The sequence below is a fragment of the Podarcis muralis genome, chromosome 3, assembly GCF_964188315.1.
Source record: "Podarcis muralis chromosome 3, rPodMur119.hap1.1, whole genome shotgun sequence".
Classification (NCBI taxonomy): domain Eukaryota; kingdom Metazoa; phylum Chordata; class Lepidosauria; order Squamata; family Lacertidae; genus Podarcis; species Podarcis muralis.
Window position 1 is genome coordinate 78,354,045 of NC_135657.1, and position 22,458 is coordinate 78,376,502.

At 42.0% G+C, this 22,458-nt stretch overlaps 1 protein-coding gene across 6 annotated transcripts in view; it reads left to right on the forward strand.

The window, feature by feature from the left end:
- BACH2 (BACH transcriptional regulator 2) overlaps positions 1–22,458 on the forward strand; it is a 245,195-nt gene that overhangs the window by 174,793 nt on the left and 47,944 nt on the right. The gene's annotated exons all lie outside the window — the stretch shown is intronic.

Below are 22,458 nucleotides of genomic sequence, written 5' to 3' on the forward strand. Positions count from 1 at the left end.
GAAGCTCAACATCAAAAAAACGAAGATCATGGCCACTGGTCCCATCACCTCCTGGCAAATAGAAGGGGAAGAAATGGAGGCAGTGAGAGATTTTAGTTACTTGGGCGCCATGATCACTGCAGATGGTGACAGCAGCCACGAAATTAAAAGACGCCTGCTTCTTGGGAGAAGGGCAATGACAGGCCTAGACAGCATCTTGAGAAGTAGAGATGTCACCTTGCCAACAAAGGTCCGTATAGTTAAAGCCATGGTCTTCCCAGTAGTGATGTATGGAAGTGAGAGCTGGACCATAAAGAAGGCTGATCGCCGAAGAATTGATGCTTTTGAATTATGGTGCTGGAGAAGACTCTTGAGAGTCCCATGGACGGCAAGAAGATCAAATGCATCCATTCTTAAGGAAATCAGACCTGAGTGCTCACTGGAAGGACAGATCGTGAAGCTGAGGCTCCAGTACTTTGGCCACCTCATGAGAAGAGAAGACTCCCTGGAGAAGACACTGATGCTGGGAAAGATGGAGGGCACAAGGAGAAGGGGGCGACAGAGGACGAGATGGTTGGATAGCGTTTTTGAGGTTACCAGCATGAGTTTGACCAAACTGCGGGAGGTAGTGGAGGACAGAGGTGCCTGGCGTGCTCTGGTCCATGGGGTCACGAAGAGTCGGACACGACTAAACGACTAAACAACAACAACATGAGTAGGCCAAACTACACAAAAAACAGGTCTGTGAAAAGATCTCATAGAATCATAGAATCATAGAATCATAGAGTTGGAAGAGACCACAAGGGCCATCGAGTCCAACCCCCTGCCAAGCAGGAAACACCATCAGAGCACTCCTGACATATGGTTGTCAAGCCTCTGCTTAAAGACCTCCAAAGAAGGAGACTCCACCACACTCCTTGGCAGCAAATTCCACTGTCGAACAGCTCTTACTGTCAGGAAGTTCTTCCTAATGTTTAGGTGGAATCTTCTTTCTTGTAGTTTGGATCCATTGCTCCGTGTCCGCTTCTCTGGAGCAGCAGAAAACAGCCTTTCTCCCTCCTCTATGTGACATCCTTTTATATATTTGAACATGGCTATCATATCACCCCTTAACCTCCTCTTCTCCAGGCTAAACATGCCCAGCTCCCTTAGCCGTTCCTCATAAGGCATCATTTCCAGGCCTTTGACCATTTTGGTTGCCCTCCTCTGGACACGTTCCAGTTTGTCAGTGTCCTTCTTGAACTGTGGTGCCCAGAACTGGACACAGTACTCCAGGTGAGGTCTGACCAGAGCAGAATACAGTGGCACTATTACTTCCCTTGATCTAGATGCTATACTCCTATTGATGAGGCCCAGAATTGCATTGGCTTTTTTAGCTGCCGCGTCACACTGTTGGCTCATGTCAAGTTTGTGGTCAACCAAGACTCCTAGATCCTTTTCACATGTACTGCTCTCAAGCCAGGTGTCACCCATCTTGTATTTGTGCCTCTCATTTTTTTTGCCCAAGTGCAATACTTTACATTTCTCCCTGTTAAAATTCATCTTGTTTGTTTTGGCCCAGTTCTCTAATCTGTCAAGGTCGTTTTGAAGTGTGATCCTGTCCTCTGGGGTGTTAGCCACCCCTCCCAGTTTGGTGTCATCTGCAAATTTGATCAGGATGCCCTTGAGTCCATCATCCAAGTCGTTGATAAAGATGTTGAATAAGACCGGGCCCAAGACAGAACCCTGTGGCACCCCACTAGTCACTCTTCTCCAGGATGAAGAGGAACCATTGATGAGCACCCTTTGGGTTCGGTCAGTCAGCCAGTTACAAATCCACTGAGTGGTAGCATAGTCAAGACCGCATTTTACCAGCTTCTTTACAAGAATATCATGGGGCACCTTGTCAAATGCCTTGCTGAAATCAAGGTAGACTACATCCACTGCGTTCCCTTCATCTACCAGGCTTGTAATTCTGTCAAAAAACGAGATCAGGTTAGTCTGACATGACTTATTTTTCAGAAATCCATGCTGACTATTGGTGATCACAGCATTCCTTTCTAGGTGCTCACAGACTGTTTGCTTAATGATCTGCTCCAGAATCTTCCCTGGTATTGATGTCAGACTGACTGGGCGGTAATTATTTGGGTCCTCTCTTTCCCCCTTTTTGAAAATAGGGACAACATTTGCCCTCCTCCAGTCTGCCGGGACTTCACCTGTTCTCCAGGAATTCTCAAAGATGACTGCCAGTGGTTCTGAAATCACATCTGCCAGTTCTTTTAATACTCTTGGATGCAGTTCATCTCATGACATTTCTATTTTTCTTTGAACAAATAATGGAGTCCTTTGGTTTTGAGTGGAACTGTGATGCTAAGGAGGGTTTTAAAATATCCTCCTCGCCATGCCATTTCACAAATCTAAATCCTTCCCAGCTGTTCTTTCACCCTGGAGGGGGAGCATACAGGTATCTCTTGAAGTTTAGACCTTAGGATATCTTTATGTTGGTTTTTGGAGAGCAACAGAAGTCTATTTTAAACAGTTGGCTAATAAAATTTCTATGCATGGGTGACTGTTTTGCGATTATAACCTTTCCAAATTGAACAGTCGCCTATAAAATGAGTAATATTGGAAATGCTTAAATTTAACTCGCTTTTTGCATTTAACCTTCTAGCACCGTGCCACAGAATTCATTTGAAATTACTGTGTGCCTAGCCAGACACGTCTCTGAAATGGGCTGAGTTGGTCTTGGACGTACACAGACTTCTATCAGTTATTCCCTGCACAGGGCTTTATGTGCTGCAATAGTAGATCCATCTGTATCTGGTACTTATCTAAGTACTTGGTCTATTCCTTCCCCCCACCCCCCATTATGGAGTCAAGGTAGGCGGTTCAGGAAGATCCTGCTCAAATGAACTCGCTATTGTATTGGGTCAGGTGTTGCTTTTTACATAACCAGAGAGGGAGAGTAGAGATGACAGCACCTGTGAGCCTATGACTCTTTCACTTATTGATTATACCCAACTAAATTCTACTCAGAATAGACCCACTGAAATAAATAAACTTAAGTTATTTAAATGTGTTGATTTCAGCTGTCTACCTGTGTGCGTAACATTGCATATCACCCTGATTGTTTAAAATACTTATACCCTGCTTTTCTACTTTGTCTCAAGGCAGTATACAGCAAAAGGGCGTATATCTGTCTAGGACCTATACAAACCCCTAACCTTAAAAAAGAAGCAGCAAAGATCATATTCCACCAGCAATCCGTTTCCCACATCAGTATGCAGAAGAACTACAGAGATTTATAGATGTTTCCCATTCACAGTGGATGACCTAATCTCCACATAATGCTTGATGGCGGCAGCTCAGTCCAGCCAGTGTCGCTTTAGTTGAATAATATACAGCATTTAGCAGTGCCACACTATAATAATGTATTTTGCCTGTGTATCTCTGCTCTCTGGCCACAATCTAAGGATGCTTGCTTGAGGAATGCTGTGTAGCACTTACAGCTAATGGCAGAATCTTGTGCGTAATTGGAATTCTCAAATAAGGAGTGCGGAATATAAATGCAACGAGGGCATTTCAACAGAGCTCTGTAATTGGGGATGAATGGAGTAAATTTGTACACATGTGCTGCGAAAGGGCACATTGGAAGGTGAAACTGCACACTCTGCAGTGAATGAGGGATGAAAGCCAATGTATCAGTGTCATGGCATGACAGTGTAGAGTATAAATGATATTGTCACTGAGTACTGCAGCAGGTATCGAGGGAATTCCACTCCAGTGAATTACATTACTTAGGCAGACCTGAAGGCATTGTGTCTGAATGAGTGGAGGGGAAAAGAGAGGTTGTCAGCATAAAGCAGAAGACGTTACAGTACAACTGGCTGCAGGGTTTGGAAATTGGTGCATTTCTGAAGTTTACCATGTTAAAGCGTTTCAGGGCCCTCTGCGTTTAATTTTTTGCAAGTTTGTGTGTGTCAGAATACATTCTTATTCTCTCTGCTGCTGTTACTTGAATTAAAGGACCTATTTTGCAGAGGATATGGGCAGTAAGCCAGGATTGTAGCCCAGTCAAACATATTGCAACAAAAGCATATACACCAAAATGATTAGGAATGTGGGGTCTGTCACAGACAAAAAAAGGATCCTGGAATTACCTCCCCCTTCCACTCTTTTCTGTGCAATTCAACATCTCTTTTAATAACCGATAGAAAAAAGAATCCCCCAGGACTATTAGAAACAACACCCCCCAAGCTTCAAATTGATATATAAGACTTAAGATTTATATACAGTTTAAGCTGCACTATGGCCAAAGTGTTGCATTTTTGTTCCTTTTTTAAAAGATGCAAAAGCAGCAGAGAACTAATATTTTTCCACAGAATGCTTTTCCATAGAATGTGTGTCTTAAGAAAACTTGTAGAGCATTTTTTTTTAATGCAGAGCTTAATGTATAACCATAATCCCACCTATGACTCTTCCCAGAAAAGAAAGAAAACATCAGTCACCCATGTACTATGTTTCTGTTGGATGTTTTGGACCATGACAAACCCACATGTCCAGGAAATTACCCCTATGAAAGATCATTATTTACATACGACCTAATGAAGTTCAAACTGCAACCCTATGTGCAATATCCTACACTGTCCCCCAATGCTTAGGAGCATAATTTTGGGATGCTGTGATACTTGTGGTGTAGATTGAATTCATTTGTTTTGGGGGGCGCGTCCAACAAAGGTACATGCTTCAACATTCTGAGCATAAACTGTGATGCCTACTGTGTCTCATTGTTTTAATGATCTTGTTCACTTGCTCACCCCTTAGGATCAGATACAAGGAGAGTAACATAAGCCATTGTAGCATTAAGTCACATTTTGAGAGATCTAGTCAGTCATCCACTTTCCTATTCCTAGTTCAACAGTAATTGCCAACCACCGTACTTTCCGAAAAGTTAGAAATCTACCTCTGCGAAAGCTGAGATACTGGATGCACTGTAAATCATGCAACTTTGGTAAACATATGTGAAAGTAAGAAAATGAGTGGATGGGTGCTTGGCTGGAACTATCCAAATACATTACATATATGTGGTCATGGTTGTATCGAGACCTTTGCCAGGTTGGTAGTGTGATGTTTCCTGTCTTTTGGGAGAAGCTTTTCAGAGGACAGTGGCAGAGTGTGTGCGTGATGCTTTGTGTGCAGTTCTTTAGTCTTCAATCTGTTCTACTAGTAGGGACTTTTTTCCAAGAATTGCATCTTGTAAATAGTATAGTTTTATTTTATAAGCTTACAAATATATATCAGCATTGTTACAGTGCTTCCTTAGCATTCAGAGCACTTCCAATGTATTATCATATTAATTCTTTTTAAAGCCCTGTAATGTAGGCCAGTATTATTTATTATCCTCATATTGCAGATTTGGAGAATACTGAGAGAATACTGTTTTGTTTTAAGCTGTCTCTTGAGTTCATGGCAAAGACAAAATCTGAACCAGGTTCACAACTCAGCTTCTCTCAGCCACTGCAGTACACTACCTCTCTAACATAGCATTCCAAGGGATCACAAGGAAATCCTCAGAGTGGTATGCATGTGAACACCAGAGTGGTTTTTATTTTGTGTTCACAGAGTCATATCAGCCTCATTAACAACATACACATTCACAGGATCCAGCAGGTGAATGTGTGTGTCTTTAGGGAGGCATTCGCCGTTGCACTGATTAAGGGAATTGTTCTGTCTGGCAAGCTGATCTGCTTGACCTGGTGGAACAATTGCCCTAGTATGACGTCAGAGTCCTCCCTAAAAATCCACACTCCTTAAAGACCCTCCCTCTCCTCCCCATGCATGCTGTTCTGGGGGTTCTCCTGATCCAATTTCAGGGGGGGGTGTAGGGGGAGAGGGGAAGTCCTATTGCAGAAACACTTACACAGGGCTTCCACTGTTGGGACTTATCTGTTGAATTTTACCCTTAGTTTTGGAAATTCACAAGGTGCATTTCCCAACATTAAAGAGAATGTAGAAAACTCATGTAAAGAACTGTGCACATAGCAGAGCTCTGCAGAGCTTTGTGTGGTCCCTCTCATGGATGAAATGGGATGCTGTGGCTGTGTGCTTTCAGATGCAAATTATGATCAGTTCCTTCATCCACAATAGCTTAAATATGCTTTGTATTTCTGTTTTTCCATGGTTCCTTCTGGAAACTCTAGCAAGATTTTGCTCAAGTCGTAAAGGTTGCTCTAATGATGGCAACAAAGGAAGTAGGCACTGCTATGGCAGGAGGAAGATTAGGGGCAGGATGAATGCTTTAGGAAGGGCAGAAGAACAAGTTTTGCAGATACATGTTAGAGGAATGTTATTTTTCTTAAGAAACAAGTAAGTTGGATCTGTTTTATGTGTGGTGTGTGTAATCTCTCATTATTTTGTTTCCTTCTCCCTTTCTTGAAAACCTTCATTTAAACCTGCTGAATCAGATTATGCCACTTTGAGCCTTTTCGGTTTACTGCATTCTCTAAGACTGCGTTCAGCATAATCTTCAGACTCATAGCGGTTCTTAATTTAGCCCACCCTGGACAAGGGATTTAGTGGTGTATGCGCAGTAATATTCGTAAAAGTCATCCAACAATTTTATTTATTTATTGTTGGATTTGCACCCTACTTTTCCTCAAAATACCTTAAGGGTGACATACATGGCTGTCCTTTCCATTTTATTCACACAGCAACTCTGTGAGGTAGGTCAGGTTAGGTTGAGGTGGACTTGTAGCATCACTGTGTGCAGCCTTGAATACAGGCACCCTTCTAACCAATAATAGGACACACTAGCTATTTCCAGCCCCTCCGTGGTAGAGCCTGGCCCTGCCACCATGGAACAAAGCTGAAGTTTTGCCTCAGAAAGGGATGCTGTGTTGCACCTAAAAGTGAAATACTTAGAACTTAACTTTTATTATTTGTGCCAAGCTTTTAAAGAATTCATACACACACACACACACACACACACACACACACACTTTCCTATAGGCTTGGATTTCCTTATCAAAGGCTAAATTCAGTAACATTAGTGCTGCTTTAATACATATCATTATAGTGTCATTTAATATGTCAAAGGCTGTAAATAATAAACTAACATAGTGTTATTAAACTGCCAACTGAAAGTGTAAAACTTTCCATTTTTATTGAAGTTCCCCAAACTGCACTTAAAAAAAAAAGCACTTTTGTTCCCACTCTGTAAGAGGAATAATGGCAAATAACACTATGCCCCAACAGCAGCACTGTTCATACAAAGATATGTTCTGAACAATGAAGTTATTTGTTCACATGTGACATATGCACAGAGGAATTTGAATTATGAGAGATTTTGTGAAACAGAATAGAGTACACACCACTGGCATTGTGTGAAGTTCCCTGCTACTGAATCTCTGTCTTGAGAAGAGTCGCTTTATTCTTCCTTCAGAAATCCATTAGTGTAAATGGCTCCTACTAAAGCACTTGTCATTGCACTATTATCATAATTTCATACCCCAAGAGAATCTGTTTGTCAGGTGAAGTGCAATTGCACATGTATTTAATTGTGGTTCATCGCAGCCTCCACTCTCCCTAAAATCAGAAAAATTGCAGCACTTTCCCAGTTTACCTGTCTGTTGATACAGCATCTATATTGTCCAGATATATTTTCTTTTCTGTAGTCTAAGCCCAATTCTTTTGAAGGTATTTTGTGAGAGGCTTCATCTCCTGTCCCCTCCCCCCCCCCCCCACCTTAACAACCTCAGAAAGTAAAAGCAGAGTCGAGAACTCTTTTGAATTAGATATTGCCATTTGATTGGAATGCTGGTATTTAATCTTTTTAGCTTGATGTCACCACCACTAAAGAACCCTTTCCAGGACATGGCATTTGTCAGAAACAGCATTCCAAGCGCCATGCTAAATAAACACAGCCTTCTTGAAAAGTTCAAGTGGGCAATCAGTAGGGAAAGTGGTTTCTTCTCCAGTTTGTTTGCAATGTGTTTATGATTTCAAGGAAACCTCTCAGTAAGAGGAAACTACTATGGCAGGCAGTTGGTGAGCCAGCTACTTTGATTTTACCTCATTAATTAAGGCTCAACATGCCTGCAATGAGGAACTGTCACTCTTGTTTCTGCCATACAGGACATCATCAGATCAACTAGGAAGGGAAAGCAGGGGGTACTAATTCCTGCAAGTCCTTTTCTAGATAAGCAATGCAGTTCAACTACTTCAGGGGGCGATCTCCTAAAAACAGCTCAACAACCCTGGCGGATCCCCTAAGAAAAGCCCAACAACGCCCATGTCCACCATGCTTTTTAACATCTATGTTAAAACCACTGAGTGAGGTCATCCAGGGATGGAGTGAGTGAGCAGGGTTTGGATTGCGGTGTCATTGGTATGCTGACGACATCAAGCTCTCTTTCAGTTTTAAATCTAATCCAGGCAGTGTGCTGGAACTACTGAGCTAATGTCCAGGGTGTCACCAGGATTGTCAGATGAGTGTGTGAAACTCATGCCTGCCTTTTCTAACATTCCCCATCATGTACGCTCATTTGATCATCCCACTGTTTCTGGCTCCTTCCTTACTTGCATTTTGCAGAAAGTAGGAATAGGGAAGATATCATACCAAATGTTGCCCTCAAGCTGGCTGCTGAGGTTAAATGGAAGTGTTTTGCATGCTAATGGGCTGGATTGTAAAACTTGTTATGCCAGCTGTTCCCCAAATAGCTTCAAGAATTACGACACTGCAGCGAATCTGCAAGGGCAGCCCTTCTAGAACCATGAAGGAACTTGCATAAGTTTTTTTTATAAAGGCAGCCACAATTCTATACAATTGCTAAGAATTGCTGGATTCAGCCATTTATGGTGAAAGGGGCCATTTGGCTTTATAGTCAAGCACCTGTGCTAGGCAGATCAATATGCGTTAGACGCTAAAAACATTCCCATTTTCAGGACAGTATCTCTTACCTACTTAGCAGGCAATTACACACTGGGCTGCTTTTGTACTTGATGCCAAGCCATGGCATGTTTCAACCATGGTTTGTTAAACACACATTAGCAAACAAGCCATGGCTTGTTCCTTCAGAGCTTGGCTTGTTTTCCACCTGCCCATATCTCATGCCTCTTTGGTCAGCAAGTGCCTGAGGTGGGATGGCCAAACAAACCATCGTGAAGCAAGGCTCTTGGGCTCAAACCTCAATGATAAACTATAGCTAAACAAGCCATAGACGGCAGTAAACCATGGCTTCACGTCATAGTTTGTTGCCTGAAAAGAAATCATGGCTAGTCTGCTGGGTTGGCTTCAGATGTTCAAACAAGCCACACTATAGCTAAATGGCTTAGTGTTGTGTGAAACAGACCATTATGTCTTTATTGCTGTTGAATTTTAAATGACCTGAGAACTATGCCATAGGGTAGCCTATACATGGCATTAAAAAAAACCCATAGAATTTCCTTATTACTGTTATTACTTATAACTGACTTGATTTAATAGTATATCTATTTTAAGATAAACGTTAAAAGGTAAAGGTAAAGGTACCCCTGCCCGTACGGGCCAGTCTTGACAGACTCTAGGGTTGTGCGCCCATCTCACTCAAGAGGCCGGGGGCCAGCGCTGTCCGGAGACACTTCCGGGTCACGTGGCCAGCGTGACATCGCTGCTCTGGCGAGCCAGAGCCGCACACGGAAACGCCGTTTACCTTCCCGCTAGTAAGCGGTCCCTATTTATCTACTTGCACCCGGGAGTGCTTTCGAACTGCTAGGTTGGCAGGCGCTGGGACCGAACAACGGGAGCGCACCCCGCCGCGGGGATTCGAACCGCCGACCTTTCGATCGGCAAGCCCTAGGCGCTGAGGCTTTTACCCACAGCGCCACCCGCGTCCCATGAGACGTTATTACTCTGCAAAGTAATCTGCCCATTTCCAAATGGGAAAATACTGTGCAGTTTTTTTTAACTAAAGGATAAGAATCCTTTAATCTCTAGAACTACTGCTGTTAAGTTTGACATCAGTGAACCCTGTCTTCCCTTTTCAAAAAAATATTCAGCCACAGCACTTGCTTTATATAGCACCAATCAATACAGTTTAAGAAAATCTTCAGCTTTAACCTCTCTTCCATGATGGACAAGGCTTGTTATGTTAACCTCAGCAGCATTCTGTCCTTCTAATAATGTGATGCAGTGCCTTACTTAGAAAGCAATCTGTGTTGACTGCCTCAGATTTCTTAAATAGCAAATAGTTGTACTGAAGCCTAAATAGGCTTTTTCCAACTGTTTGAGAATTTGTGGATGGGGGAATAAAGACAAGTGATTAATTGCACATTTCACTGTGAAAGAACGTTAATAAAAATATGTACACTACATGAGTTTTGTTTAACGTAGATATCAATTTCTCTGTCAAACATCCATAGTTTATGAAGTATTAAATAATTAGCAATCTTCACGAGGCAGACAGTTTTAGCATTGGCGATGTCAGATTGATACACTTATAATAAGCATACTAATATCCCTCTCATATCTTCATATCCATCCTCTCATTGTTGATTGAAAAGTTGCCTTGTAGAGAAGATGATCATTACATAATTTAGAATGGATGTTCAAACGATGGGCATGTTGTTACTCTACATATACACTGGGTATAAGCTTTCGTGTGCATGTACACTTTTTCAGATACATGCATTCTTCAGATGCATGCACACGAAAGCTTATACCCAGAACAAACTTAGTTGGTCTCTAAGGTGCTACTGGACAATTTTTTATTTATTTCGACTGTGTCAGACCAACACGGCTACCAACCTGGAATCTCCCAAGTCCCTGAAAAAATGTTTGTTTGTTTGTTTGTTTGTTTGTTTGTTTGTTTGTTTGTTAAGTAACATTTTCTTTGTGTCAGGTCGCACTTTTACAGAATGTGGCATTAACCTGTTTTAAACAGAATTGCTTTATCATCTTATGCTTATCTTTATCATCATTAACTGTTATTTTCACTCCTTGCCTGCCTGTATTACTGTAGAATTGCTGCACATTTATACGTTCTTGACCGCCAGCACCCACTGCCTTTGTCACCAAACTGACACTATTTCTGGTCTGTCCTTTTTTTTTTTCCTTCTTTTTTTCCCCTGCCCAACTGAGCAGCAACATTTGCTTTTCTCTGTCACTACTGGCTCACCTTTTGGCTACATTTCTACCACAATCAGCCCTCCATCAGAACTCTCCTCTATCGACTTCTGTGCTAACAGTTGCTTTAAACAAAAAAACAAAAAAACCTATCTCCGTACCCACTTTTCTGTCTGACTTTGACTTCATTCTCCTCCTGTTATTCCAACCCCCTTTCCCTCCCCTCATTCATCTTGGCTGACCTCCACACTCATTTTGTCCCCTATGGCTGTGTTGCATGATGCTTTTATTCTCTTGCTTCTCCTTCTGACCTTCAGCTCTGGACCATCTCCATGTCATATAGATAGATCTCATGAATTTATTGTTAAAGACACTCTGCAAAAACATTGGGTCTCTCTCTCTCTCTCTCTCTCTCTCTCTCTCTCGGCTTTTAGGCTCCCTTTTCATGTTTCTGCAATTGTAACTTTCTCACTTCCATCCAACTGAACCTTCCTCCCTCACACTGTAATTCAAATGAGAAACAAACACTGTTGTAGTAAATACTTCTTAGCAGACATGAACTTATGAAAATAAGGCACAAGTTCTTATTTTGCTATAAATTGGCTTAGACCAATTTCTGGCATAAAAAACCATGTGTGGGACTACTAGATGATAAATAGATAGATAGATAGATAGATATAGATATAGATAGATAGATAGATAGATAGATAGATAGATAGATAGATAGATAGATAGATGATAGAAGATAGATAGATAGATAGATAGATAGATAGATAGATAGATAGATAGATGATAGATAGATATCTGACAAATACATAGTTGCCTATATATTACTATATATTGGGAACAACACACACACACACACACACACACACACACACACACACACACTCATAGTATGGTGCATCCTGGCTCACTCTGCTAACTATGATTGTGAGTTTAATGAATTTTCATGTGGGATTTATTTTCCAAGAACTCTGTGCACACACAGGAAATATGGTGCAGGTATTAATTTAGCCATGGGCTTCCCACATAGGCTTATATTACAACCTTAGCAAAAGGTCGTCTGCCTTTTCTTCTTCTACCTCTTTGGTTTCAATGAAAGAGTTAGACATGTGCTTAAATCTGACCCATTCAAATCCATGGGACTTAAGAAAGCTCAACTTGGGCTTTGAGCCATCCTTCTCTGTTTTAGTTATTCTTGCCCCTTGGAAAGTAACCTTTTGTCCTGCCTGTATAAGTTATGTAAACACTTTGAATGAGCAATTTATGGCTAGTGGCTGCTAACGTACACCATGTTCAGCATGTTTGCCAATAGACATAAAGGCAAGGCCATGTAGTCCTACTTGACCCATTATTGTGTTTCCAATTATCCCTGATGCTCCAAGAAAGAGAGATTAATGCATCTGAAGATGACATGGCAAATTACTGCCGCTCCCTAACCTTTTTTTAAATTGCTAACACTGTTGTAATATGTAATTACAGAAATCAGCGTGAGAATTGTGGCACTGTATAATTATCTTTTCCTGATACATTATTGCTGAATGAATTATTAATCTAGATCAGTCTTGTATCATATTTGCAACAGCTAAAGAATCATAATAATAACGTACAATTACATTTCATTATTTCTATCTTTATGTTCATGTTTTTGGATGTTGTAATTGGTAATTAATTTGGATTTTTTTAATACTCCCAAATAGCTGGTAACTTCACATGGTTGTAAATTATTTCATGTTCCAGCATTTGGCTAAAAAAAATAGGTGTGCGTCTCTTCTTCTCTTCATCCTACTTAGCTCTTAATGATTTTCAGCACAATCTACCAGTTCTGTTTCCTGCACAGTAAATGGGAACTTAACAGAGGAATATGTCAGTGGATTTTGCCATTTGAATGACAAATGGAGAATTGGCTAGAGAATATCCTGATGCAAAGGGAATTATTGCTATTATAATTCATATTCTTGTTTCTGTAGTGGTATGAATGTTTCTGCTCCAGAACTGCAAAATTAGTGTTTTCCCCCCTCTCGTGTCATTTGTATATCACAAAAATAGCATAATAAATTTGCAGTAATATCTACAACATATGCTTCATTATTGGTGGCCAATATATAAGATCTTGGTTCGTGAACTGGTTTAAACAGAAGCAAAGGGGAAACAGGATAGAGCAGATTTAACAGATAACATTCAATATCTCATAGCTAAATGCCTAATCAGGAGCCCTTGTAGTTGTGCTTAGATTAAGTATGAGTAATAGTAATTTTTCCTCTTCTGTTCCCAATGAAACAATATAGTCTTAGTATATTGATGAATGTGGGAGGGGGAGTTCAAAGTGAAGATAACAATTGATGTTTACAAGTCTTTCAAATTGGGCTAGTGGTCTTGTGGATTCCTTACTGGTAAATGGGTTAGCCAAAAAAGTGTGGATTTGGTGGAGTAGCAGCCAAGGGGTTTTGTAAGTTTCCAAGGTAGTTTAGTCCGTATTTCTTGGTCTGAGAGTGGTGCATTTCTATTATAAAAGTCACATAACCAGTACAGACATTTTGCTTCCTCCTCCATCCACCATCAGATTGCCGTGAAGCGTTGTTAAATAGTGGGTGGAAGTGGGGGGGGGGGCAGTGGTGGCAGTGCTGGAGTCAGAATTCCTGCCTTCTCTTTCTACACATTAAGCATGGTTTGTGTGAAGCTGTTTTGGATTTTAGGCTGGTTCTAAATGCTGTGGTCTAAACCACTGAGCCTCTTGGGCATGCCGATCGGAAGGTCAGCGGTTTGAATCTGCGTGACCAGATGAGCTCCCGTTGCTCTCTCCCAGCTTCTGCCAACCTAGAAGTTCAAAAGCACACCAGTGCAAGCAGATAAATAGATACCGCTGTGGCAGGAAGGTAAATGGTGTTTCCGGGCGCTCTGGTTTCCATCACGGTGTCCCGTTGCTCCAGAAGCGGTGTGGTCAGGCTGGCCACATGACCCGGAAAACTGTCTGTGGACAAACACTGGCTCCCTTGGCCTGAAGCAAGATGAGCGTTGCATCCCATAGTCGCCTTTGACTGGACTTAACTGTCCAGGGGTCTTTTACCTTCTGAAGATGTGCTAAAAACTCATCTTCATTTAAAAGATATGCTTTTTGTTTTCCAGTTTGGAGTCCCTTGATGTCCGGTGTTGTTCTGAAGCATATAGCTAATGGTTCCAAAGTTAGGGTGAACAAAATGGGAGAGTAGGCAGCCTTGTGGATTAAAGGATAACTTATAAACAGGATACCATTTTCCTTGATATTTTCTTACAGCCACAAGTTAGGTGTGTCAGCAATATCTCGAGGGTCTAGAACATAGGAATCTGCTTGGTATGTTGTAGTGGTTTCCTCTGTTGCTATGTGTGAGGCATTTGTGAGAACTTTTGCTCCTGTTAGCATCCTTCAACCAGCATGAGAAAGTTCACCTTTTTCTTCTTCCATTGCTTGCTGCCATTCCAGAGGTAGGCCAGTTCCAAAAGTATTGAGGAGATGTGTTGCTTCCAGTCTATTTGTTGCTATGACCTATATTGATCCTCTCATGACAATAAGACAGAAGGGGAAGCCCCAGTGATATTTAATTAGTTTCTTGCAGTTTAATCGTGCAAGCACATAGATTCTTTCCTTTTTTCAGTGCTTCAGAAGTCAGATCCTGTATCACCATAACTGGGCTGTTTTTATACATTGTGGATATTAGGTTCCTCTGTTTGTTCCACACTTCCTCCTCCTACCTGTAAGGGGAAAAGCAGACAATTATATCATGGGGAGTGGAATGGAGCTCCCTCCCTAAGTTTGGGTCCAAGTGCTATGTGTGCCCATTCAAAATCGTCAGCAGATACTATGAGGTCTGGAAGCAGTGATCTAAGCCATGAGGCAATAAATTGTGCAGGGTCATTCTCTTGCACTCTCTCTCTAAAAAAAAAGTAAATTAATTGTCATATTTTGATTTTCTGCATCTTCAAGCTTGTTGCGTATATCTGTACAGTGGTACCTCTGGTTATGAACTTAATTCGTTCCGAAGGTCCATTCTTAACCTGAAACTGTTCTTAACCTGAGGTACCACTTTAGCTAATAAGGCCTCCTGCTGCCGCCACACCGAAGCAGCGCGATTTCTGTTCTCATCCTGAAGCAAAGTTCTTAACCCGAGGTACTACTTCCAGGTTAGCAGAGTCTGTAACCCGAAGTGTTTGTAACCCGAGGTACCACTGTATTTCCTTTTTGTAAATCTTTGATTTGGGGAGGGGGGCATGGATTTGGCTTAATTCTTTTGTTGCTGTAGTTGTTTCTGTTAAGTCTCCTGTTAAGTTCTGTCAGTTTCGTTTCCATTGGAAGCATTAGTTCTTTCCAAGTATTTTTTAATAAGCTTCTTTATGGCTTCTTCTTGTGCTGAAAATTCTTCTCTTAAGATAATCTTTTTGAGCAAGGAAGAGGCCACTTTTAAGGGCGGCAGCATCCTGGACCATGCATTAGTTTCCTTGTTGAAGTAAGCCTTCTGTCTCAGGGCAGGAAGAATGGAGTGAGGTCTTTTATTTTCAGCTTTTCTAAATCCTTTTGCATTCCCCTCTCCTTGCTTCAAGGTTTGGGGTTTTGACAACCAGGGCTTTTGCTGAAAACAGTTTTTCTGAGCTTTGGAGCAGAGCTAGAGTTTAAACGGCCATCTTCTTTCCTTCATGGCCACGCTCCCTCCTGTTAATGCTTCCCCCCCCCCCCCCCAACCTCATAATTATATTTTCTAAAGGTTGGAACTAAGTTGCTCTGTATTAGCATTTTGACCTAACAGCTCCTGCATGTGGCTGGCAGGATTGCTGTGGTTTGTATTTATCACTCTTTTAACCTGGATATTTTCACTGTGAGCACTCTAGGACTAAGGATTGGAGGTTGCTGCTATTTACCAGAACTTGTGTCTTTGCCTAGATCAGAGATGGGGAACCTTAGGCCTGGGGGTGAAAGGTGGCCATCCAGATCTCTCTATCTGGCCCCCAAGACTCCTTGGCCATTCTCCCTACCTAGGCCCTTCTCACTTAGCTCTGAGACCCCCTTGGGCAGCCTGAATGTGTCTTTGAACTGTGATAATTCATCCTGCTTGCCTGGATGGAAAGCTGGGTATCAGTGTATAGAAACCTCTGGCTTTTGCATGGCTGGAATGTGGTCTGCTGTACAGACATAAGAGTCTCATCCATTGCTCTGCCTACTTTTGCCTCTGGCCCATCACTAGCACGTGGCCCCTGAATGGCTCTGCAAAAGGGAACGTGGCCCTTGGGCTGAAAAGGACTCTGCACCCGTGGCTTAGATAATATAGTTATGAAGAAGCTATATTAGTGTAACAAATGTCAGTAGCTCTTCATTCCACTCACATTTGAGACGCCCAACTCACTGAATTCAGCAGTGCAGTTTGCTTCCATTCTGCTTGTAATTAAGACTTTTCTTGACAGATTGACCTACTGCTATGTAGCAATTACTGTGCGTATGTGGGGGACCTTTTGTCCTGTTAGCTTATTTAGACTGAATATATTTGGCTGTCTTGCTTTCCAGTATTAGAACTGGTGTTTATTTAACTGACTGCATCTTGATTGTTTCATAGAATCTCTCTTTCTTTTCTTATTTTAAACCTTCCTTGCCTTAAAGATGCAAGAGTATTGTATAATTAACTGATTGGGAAATCAGTTAATTAAAATGGTAATTAAAATTCATTCTGGATTTTTCTGAAGATAATTTGTACTTGTACTACTATCCTTTAAAACTAACCTGTCCATATAAACATAAACTTGCCTGCACATACCTATGAAGGAGCACAGAACTCGGCCCCTTCTGGGGGTGGGGGGGGAGGTAAAAAATTGCTGTTCAGGGAGTAAAAGGTGCAGCCAAGACTACCCTTCCTAGTCTGACTCACCACGAATTATTCGTGCTCTAGGGGCCATCAAAAACAACATTCCTGTTGTGTGTTTTCCTGCCTTCAGGTTTAATGCTTATTACATAGAATGGAACATTATGTAGTGGGTCTTCTCTCCCACCCCCTACAAAGAATGCAAGATACTTGCTGCATGATGATAGTCCTCCACAAAGTAAGAGCTCCTAAATGTCCCAGCTGAGCTGGGTAGAGTGTGCAACAGGGATGCCATTTGGGGTGGCATGGCAGGGATATCATGTATCCTACCTCTCAATGTTGTCTTGCTCACTTTCAGCATCAAAAATTGATGCATTGATAAGTGTGTGTCTTTACCCACCTGAAGCCTCGCTGAGTATGATATGAGTAGGCCAGTGGTACCTGCTTATTATGGGCTCTTCCACTTAACTGATGTGAAGTCCTGACTAAGGCCAGAGTTAGCAACTTGGCACTACTAGGCAGCTGCCAGGCACCCAGCACCTTGGCAGGTCCCACCCCTAATACCTGTCCATGAAGTGGGTTTTCAATACTACACCATATCCCATATCAATGCTATGTCAGTGATTGTTCCAGGGCACTGTATGTCACCTGAATGGATGCCTCAGGCTGCCCTAGCACTCATGAGAGAGCAGCAGTGTAAGAGTTGGCCCCACCAGTGGGCTCTGCTTCTGCCCATATTATGTGGTGTAAATTTTATCCTTCATCCTTGATGAGATTACAGCCATGGCAGCCATTATACAACTTCTGCTGCAACCAGGAATCTGAACAATTTGACTTCTCTTAGTAGCCAACCATTATTTGTGATTGTCACTGCCCCAGTACTGCCTTATGTTCACTAATACAGTGTTTCCCAACCTTGTGCCTCCAGCTGTTTTTGGATTACAATTTCCATCATCCCTTGCCACTGGTCTTGCTAGTCAGGGATGATGGGAGTTGTAGTTCAAAAACAGCTGGAGGCACAAGGTTGGGAAACACTGCACTAATACGCAGAGCTCAGTAGATGGGCAGGTCTTTTCTCGCAAACAGTCTCAGAATAGACTATGCAATGGAGTTAAATGGGACACTGCCTCACACTTGAGTTCCAGTCTTGGGAGAGGTATGGCCTTATTTGGATTTTGTGCTCTAAAGTATCAGGTATCAGAGATATCACCCTGCTCTTTCCCCAAAGCTGGGGAGAGGGAGACAGAAGGTGGCAATCTCATCTTTTCCTTCCACTTTGCTTCAGAGATAGCGCCTCCAGGGATTAAAATGAAAGGCAAGTGAATGTGGACAGTTGCCAGAGGGCTGGGAAGCCTTTGGCGGTAATTCACATGCTCAGTCTCTACATTTGTCTCCCAGACAGAATCTCCTTCAAAGGTGAGCAGGAGGGGAGGGAAATACAATTTTTCATTCATTGAAAGGAGGGCATTAATTTAATCTCTCTTGCCCTTCATTAGTGTTGCAAAGTGATGTCACCTCTTATTTATGTTCTTCTTAGAGCATCGTCTTTTGCAGTCTCTTCTCATCTAGCCAATCTGCTAATCACTTTCACCACCCTATTTGAATTATACCATTTACTTCTGTGGCTGGTTATATACAGTGGTACCTCGGGTTAAGAACTTAATTCGTTCTGGAGGTCCATTCCTAACCTGAAACTGTTCTTAACCTGAGGTACCACTTTAGCTAATGGGGCCTCCTGCTGCCGCCGCATGATTTCTGTTCTCATCCTGAAGCAAAGTTCTTAACCTGAGGTACTATTTCTCGGTTAGCAGAGTCTGTAACCTGAAGCGTTTGTAACCCGAAGCGTTTGTAACCCGAGGTACCACTGTATAACATGGAAGCCCAAACCTATCTGAAAAGCACATTTAAGATTATTTTTATTTCAGTGGCGCCCTGTGTGACGCCCTTCCCCGGCCTCTCATGTTCTGTTCAACACTATTGTTGTGGCGCCCCCTGTGGTGCTGGTGCCCAGTGCACCTGAACCAGTGGCGCTACCCTAAAACCACCTCTGCTTATTTACCGTATTTTTCCCTCTATAACACACAGATTTTTTCTCCTAAAAAGGAAGGGGAAATGTCTGTGCGTGTTATGGAGCGAATGTGTGGTCCCTGGAGCCAAAAAATCAGACAAAAATCAAATCGCGAGTCACGGAGAAGGGAAACCTGAAAAGAGGAAGTGGCTGCTTTCCTGCATTCTGCCTCAGGGTCTTACTGCCCACCCTCCTCTGTTTCCTTGCTGTGTTTGCTCAAACGGAACAAAGAGCAGGGAAAGCCCCTCCCCTCCAAGCAAGCAGAGGGGAAAGCAGAGTCCTTCCTTCTAATTCCTCTCTGTGCTCCGGTGCTGCGTCTAGGGACTAGCAGGCAACATGCAGGTGTGTGTGGGGGGGGGGGAGAGAGAGAGAGAGAGAGAGCTGGCTGGTTTGGGTGCTTGGGTGGGGGAAAACTTTTGCCTTTCTTTTCTCCCTCCCGTTAAATCCCTCTCCTGCATTCTTAGCCAGCTGCTTCTCTGCACACCCCTCTCATGCTCCTTTTCCCTTCTTTGTTTTTCCTTCCCTCCCCACTTAAAATGTGGTTACAAAGCATAGATCCACATGGATCCTCAGGATCTTTGCATTGGGTCACCCCAAATTCACCATCAGATCACATAGCATGTCCATGGCTACAGCCTACCCCCAAAAAATCACGCACCCACTGTTGCCTGGGGCTGCAATGGTGCAAAAACGTGGTTAAAAAGCATGGATCCACATGGATCCTCAGAATCTTTGCATTGGGTCACCCCAAATTCACCATCAGATCACATGTCTGTGGCCACAGCATGAAGCACAAAAATGATACATCCACTGTTTCATTCAGAATGTTTTTTCCCTTGTTTTCCTCCTCTAAAAACAATGTGCGTGTTATGGTCAGGTGCGTGTTATAGAGCGAAAAATACGGTATCTCATGTATGCTACTTGCCTCATATTTTCAGAGCAACCCAGGAAGCAGAAAACTTGAAAGAATCAAAATGGCAGCGAAGAGGCAATAATTTATAGTTGCCTCATTCTGTTTCTTAATTAATGCGTTCTTCTGTCCTTTTTAAATATCAGTATAGAGACAAATAGGGCAGTCTGCATAACTATAGACCAAACTGCATTCCCCATTACATGTCCACTTGATACCTTTTTGTGTAGGCAGAGCTGTGCTTCCCCTTTAACCCATCTAGACCAGTTAGTCAGTCGGACCTTTTGTCCCAGACCAGGTTGGGGTGAAATTGAAATACTTTCCTTTATTGTTTTGCCTTTGCAAAATGCAACAATGCTTTGGGTATTATTCTTTTTTTTAAAAAGCAACTTTTATCTTCTTTGTATATTTGTATATTTTCTGACGCTTGTGCTTGGGTTACATCCATCTGTAATCTCTCACTAATTCATCTGCCTTATTTCTTCTTCTGATGTTTGTGGAACCTTTTACATGGTGAGGGCTGGTGTTAAAATGTTTTGTCACACCAAATCTTGTCCTACTTAATAAAATATTTTTAAAAGTTTTTCTCTTTCTTTCTTTCTTTCTTTCTTTCTTTCTTTCTTTCTTTCTTATTTATTTATTTCATAAAATTTGTGCTCTGCTTGATTGTAAAAAAAAAACAACCTCAAAGAGGTTTACAAAAGATAAAACAGTAAAATAAAATAAAATTCACAACCATATTTTAAATCATTAAAAAGTTTAAATTCTAAAACAGACGTAAAATACTTCCAACTTTCTAAGGCTCTGGGTAGGCTTGTCTGCTTGTTTAGCAGGTGTGATAAAGAGTACATTGAAGGCAGAGGGCTTGTGGTAGCTCAGTTGGCAGAGCATGAATCTCTTAACCTCAGGGCGCCTCGTGGTCCCTTCCAACTCTGTGATTCTATGGTTCTATGTCCTGCTTGATCTCAGTAGGCAGCAAGTTCCAATGTGTAGGCACTGCCATACTAAGTGATTGAGTTCTTACAAATGCAGGACAGGTTTTATGTGGCACCTGAAGCAGTGCCAGCTCTGTTGACATTCTTGCTTAGAGGTGAGAATGGTAGCTACTTTTGTATTCAATAAAGTGAAGCACCTTACAGGTGAGGAACAAAGCTTGCTTCTACCTATCAAACGCAAGTCACTGTGAATAGTTACTCACTTGGCAAAGTGCTTGCAGAAAAGCATTGCGGCAGCGGAAAACAAGTAATTAAAAACATTTAAAAAAACCAATTAAAACCAGCAGTAAACCAACAATACATTAAAACATATCAACATGTATTGTTAAGCTTGCCTAAACGAAAAAGTTTCAAGCAGGCGCCAAAAAGAACACAGTGAAGTTGCCTGCCTGGTGTCAACAGTGTGCTCCAAGGTGTAGGTTCTCCCACACTGAAAGAAAGGTATCCGCAACGGAACACCGTGATGGAAACCAGAGCGCACAGAAACACCGTTTACCTTCCCACAACATCGGTACCTATTTATCTACTTGCACTGGCGTGCTTTTGAAGTGCTAGGTTGGCAGAAGAACACATGTGGGGTAAGGCAATCCCACAAGTAAACTGGTCCTAAGCTGTTAAGAGCTTTATATACCAATAGTATCACCTTGAACTTGGCCCACTAGCAAATCAGCAACTAGTGCAGATCTCTCTGTAGAGAATGATTTGAACACTCAGGGGAAAGTTTTATTTTAATGCTAACTATTATCAAGAGAGCATGGTCACAGTACCAGCAGGATATCTGTTTCCAAGCCAGCTTATTGAGGTGCAAGGTGTTCTCAGATCGTTTACAAGTGTGGATAGAGCATGTGCACTGTATGCAGAAGGTTTCAGGATCAATCCGTAGCATCTCGAGATAGAGCTTGGAAGCACTCCTGCCTAATACTCTGGGAGAGCCCACTGCTGGTCAGTAGACAATACTCGACTAGATTAACCAGTGGTATGATTTGGTATAAAGCTTCCTCTGGGTCCTGTTCTGAAGACACACAAACACATTGATCCTACAGGTCAAGTGTACATACAGAGTGAATCCCACTGCCCCATTCTTTTTGATGCTGATAAATATTCTGTGTACAAGCAGTGGGAATTTTACACAGAGATTTCTGTGAAATGTTGGGTTGTGATAACTTATTCTGAATTGTGCCGGTAAGCTCCAGTGTGACACCATAGTTCTAATATGAAAGAGCTCTGGGTTGAATTGCTTTTCTCTGCCAGAAGATGCTCACAAATGTTTGTTTTTATTTGTGCTTCCCTTTCTCTCCCCACCCTTTCCCAGGAGCCTCCTGTCTATTAAAACTGTTGGTTGATAGCCTTCAACATTTCAAGACATTATTCCATATTCCTGATTCAATGTTGTGGGAGGGAGAAAGAACCAACTAAGTGGATAGAGTAAAGAGCTTATAATGCAATTGTCTTTTCAGAGATACATTTCAGAGAAATATATATATATATTTCTTGAGCTCTTTGTTCCAGCTAAGAATCAAAGTGCTGATCAGCAGTTCTGCAGAGAGCTGGCTAGCCCATGCAGGACGCAGAAATCATGATGTAATCTTCCTTTCTTAGCA